Raw genomic sequence first — 4772 nt, 5'->3', positions numbered from 1 at the left:
ACATTTCACCGATACTCACGGGGACCTTTTATGGGGAGTTGTTTCCGGTGCGGGCGAAGAGGACACATGTAACGATATTGCCGGTACCCGGCGATGGAGGGACCCTCCAATAGACTTTTAGACTCGGAGAGGGTGAATCCTCCTGCTGAACCACCAGGTCTATCCGAGATGCCCTTTCATAGGTCGGGTCCGGAGATCACTGTCGGGGGTCAGGGAGACTAGATTGGGCTGAGCATATACGGCCATGCTCGGCTGCTGAGATTGTGGCGAAGTGCTCTCCTTTGGTGGAAAAAAATGAATTGTGGGAAAATTGGCATGGGTTTGTAAGTTCTGCTGGGTTTTAGAGTGACAATCGGGACAGTGGGTAATTGGTAACAAAGCGGGCACAAGTGGCTGTCCAATGGCTGGTGCGTGGATCGGGTGAGGAGAAGTGCTGTGTGAGTTGCTTCAAGTTAAGAAGTGAAATGTATGGTGCACACATTGATTTTTATTGGACATGGTGTGGCAACAGGGAAGTTCATGGTCGGTGAAGTGTTATAAATGCAGGTGTCACATGTAAGGCCGATGGGGTGGGGGGAGTCATGTGGGTTTTGTGGGTGGGGATGATGTGCTTGTCCACAGGGATTGCTGAAGCTCACGGTGAGCGTGAATTGCGACCCCCTTCAAGGAGATTCACCACCTGGTGGCTAATGGTGACAGTGTCTGGAGGCAACTGGGAGAGGGTCTGGTTGGGCGACCAAGGTGGGTAGGACATTGGCGACCCAGGAAGGCCAGAGGAGCCAGTGAGACCCCTTCCAGTGTGTTGTACGGGATGAGAGCTGATGGCTACCAGGGGGGTGGGAATCAAAGGGAGCGGGGCGGAAAAACGTCCGGGTTGGACTAAAGCTTACCTGTGGGCATGGTTGCACCTGAGATGCCCCCATCATCTTGTGGTAACCCACCCCACGGCCATGACGGGATTCAGCCTGCATGATTGAAATGAGGACCATGACCTAGAAATGTGATGATGACCATGGTGTGAGTGTTGTGAAGATGTGCGAGTCCCACTCGATCCCGCACAACTTGACATGTGCAGCAAGGGCATGATGCCCGCATAATTTTGGGGCAAGCAAATTTGAAAATTGGCTCCCCAGGTAACGCTGGGTCTATTAGCATCCACTGGGTGAGGCGGTCAAGTGTAAATATCCTGTGAATCGTGTCGTTAAGGCTTAGAGTAGGAATGTAAAGTATAAGTGTTGTGTTTTTGTGGAACCTTTTGTTTCCCCTCCCGAGATCACTGGATGAGTGCTGGGGAAGAGCGATGATCCGGAGGATGGAGTGCAACTTCGCTCAGTGCTCTAATGTGATAAAATAAAATAAAAAAGAACAAAAAAAAAAAACGAATGATTGTTTAGGCGAGGATAAAGCCATAATGGGGTAGTACATTAAGCAGAATAGGTAAGTTAGCTGCGACTCGCTGCCCATTGCCCCTCCTACTTTATTTCGTTAGGTTAATTAGGTGCGAGTCAGTAAGTGTTAAGGCTGGTACGGTAGCGTCTGTGATATACCTTGCAGGAGCTGCGGTACCAGAGGAGGGGGCAGTGTTACGTTTGGGGGGGGGTATGCATTCAAAGGGTAATTAGGATGTTTAATTAGGTATGCCATGCTGTTCGAGTGTACCAGGATCTCGATGTAATAAGTAGCAATTCAGTGGTGATAAGTTGTCTCGTAAATGTCCATTTCTTCAAGGGGGAAATGATAATTGTCACGTAATTAGATAGGGATACGGGATAGGGTAAGTGTGTCTGCGTAAACCCCTTTTAATATTCCCTGGAGGCTTGCCGTGACGTCATAGAACAGTGCAGCGGATGGCTCCGCCCCGTGATCACAAATGGTAGAAGGCGACGGCGGTGGGCCAATAAACGGCTCGATTGGAAGTGACGAGGACAGGAGGATAAAAAGGTTCTGTTTGGGGTCGAAAAGGAAGAGGAAGAAGATTACAACCAAAAGATCGTGTCTTTTTTGGTGGGGAGGCTGTTGCGCGGGGAGCATCCTTGTTGTTGTGCTGATTCGATCGTGTTCTTGATCGTGTCTTGGAGCCTTGCTGAGCCTCGTGCCTCATCTTGGTTGGCTTTGGGGTTCTGCTGACTCGGAGTACGGGGTCGAACGGCGGGCGGACCTGCCTCCCTCTCCTGCTCGCAACTTGGCGCCAGAACTGGTTCCCTGGCGGCTGTGAGCGGACTTGGGCCAAGACCAGGAGCTCGACAGCACCACGGTTTCTCCTGCCCCCCTGACGAGAGCAAGGCCAGCTCGTCCGACGCCGATCCGGGGACAGTTGCGTCCACACCACAGTCCAGCCTGACCACCAGAAATAGCTACGGTGTGTGTGTGTGTGTGTGTGTGTGTGTGTGTGTGTGTGTGTGTGTGTGTGTGTGTGTGTGTGTGTGTGCGCGCGCGCGCTTGGTGCCTTAGAGGGATTGAGAACTGTATATTCATTGGAATTGTCTGTGTTTTTCCCCACGCCCGATCCCACACCATCCCATCGAATCGCCCCGGATCCCTCTTCTTGCCGAGTCTTGTTATTTCTGGTAATAATAAAAACAAATAAACATCATCAACTCAGTGAAAAGTGACTCGTGCCACCTTCCTCGTACCGTTTGCGGTAGAGCGATTAGAACCGCCATGTTTGGGTTATAAATAAATAAACCGCCTCCATCGTTTCGGCTCATTCTACGTTGGCGGGACTGTTCAAGTCCCGTGGACGTCACAATATTTAACGAAGACAAAATAGAATATGGCCGGAATCGGCCATTAAAGGGTTAAAACTCAGAATTGAATGCGACAAACACTTCAACCAAATTCAGCACATCCTAAAATACAAAGTGAGCCTGAATGCCAATCATTAACATGAGATGTTTCCAACTACCTTTCTAAAGCCCTTTATCAAAATTTGTCCAAGACTATGAAACACCCCAAAGCCTTGTTGAGTCCTAACCCCCATTAATGAACAAAACACAGTTGTTGAAACCAGCTTCGAAGCTACCAACTTTCATACTTTTGCTAACAAAAATAATAATAATAATAATAAAATAAATATATATTTAAAAAAAACAAAGGGGATCACTGGACCTATAGCTTATCAGGTCCCTGGCCTAATGTTGGAACCCAAATTTGGTAACATTCTGACTGGTGTGTCTGTAGAAGAATATTTTGGAAGAAATTGATTAAGCAGGCTATTTTGACCTACTTACAATCATATGACTAGAACAAGCTATGACCTGTTACCAGTCAGGAGAGGAATCTTGCTGCAAAATTTCAGCCGGATAAGTCGAAAAAGATGGATGGATGGATGGATGGACGGAGCGCGATGACAATACCTTATCTTGAATGTAAATTTCATACAAGCTGAAAATAGAGAGGGGTGGGGAAATGCAAGTAACCTCATTCTCATTTGACTCCTCGATGCAATGGTTAAAGCATCCAAGTCTCAGAGGTCGGCGGTTAAAACCCCAGCCAAATTATACAAAAGACTAAAAATGGTACACACTTCTTCCTTGCTTGACATTCAGCATTTAAAAAGGACGAGCATGAACAATCCCCATAGGCTTAGGAAATGTCCTGCTGAGGGTAGTAAGAAAGGCAGCACCATGAGTGTGAAGTCGCTGGGAGCCAGACCACCGCAGGAAGGGACAGTGCTTCCCAATAGCTCAGTAGCTGTGTATCTCCTGTATTCAACTGGATGTCCATGTGTGGGGGGGTGGAGATGATGAGGAGGGGGGGACCCCAAAAACCTGAATCATACACAAGTTTGCTACCTCACCATTCCACTGTGGCAGTTTGTGGGGTGAAAAAAATTATATAAATATGAACCTTTAGATTAATGTATCAATATTATTGGGGAGCTCAAATCGTTTAGGACCAATTATGAAAGAAACCAGCGAAAACATTTATGGACAGGAATAAGCAGTTATTCGAAATCAACACGTGGTCATATTTATAAACACGAGAACAGCCACTCGGAAGAGTACATACCCCTGCCAGGCTGATTAGTTTAAGATTTGTGTCAAACTGATAGGCCGGATCTGGATTTGGACCTGAACTAAAATTTAATCGCCTTGTTCTCGTCACCGTACCAACTCATGTACAACTTCTTGAGATATCATGCTATATAGTTTTAGCCCCATCACTCAATGGTGGAGAATCACGAAACTAAAATAAAAATTGTCAGATCCAGATCCAGATCTTCACCAAAATCGATTCAATTTTTCATTGTTAGATAACGAACCTGCCCACCAAGTTTCGTCTGAATGGGTCCAGAACTTGAGCTATCCTGTTCAAAAAACAGACAGGCGAAAAAAAATAACCTCCATCTATCTTCAGTGGCCGAGGTAACGACAGGAGGAGACTCAAACCCAGAACAATTGCAAAACACAAAGGTTAGGAGTGGATGTCGACATTACACAGATTTTGATAGAAACCTGAACAAAATGCACACCGCACAGAAATGCTGACAGTGAAAATGGAAGCTGCCATTGAAGGCATGATGGAGGGCTGGGAATATAAATTTCGGATTTGCTGCATGATGATGACATTGGATGTTCATTACAGTGACATGCACAAATAATTTTTTAACATTATTATTATTTTAATTCATTCATTCAAAACCACTTGTGGGAGACATGGCATCAGGAAGATGCACATTCAAATTAACTTGACCACTTGCACAGCAAAATAAATAAATTTTTAAAATCTGCTTGCACAGATTCAGTTGCCAAATGACAAAAAAACAAGGA

The sequence above is a fragment of the Eptatretus burgeri genome, chromosome 9 (genome assembly GCF_056783735.1).
Source record: "Eptatretus burgeri isolate ZD-2024b chromosome 9, Ebu_testis_v1, whole genome shotgun sequence".
NCBI classification, from domain to species: Eukaryota; Metazoa; Chordata; class Myxini; order Myxiniformes; family Myxinidae; genus Eptatretus; species Eptatretus burgeri.
The sequence above is the reverse complement of the archived record's forward strand: the minus strand, read 5'-3'. Positions refer to the sequence as shown.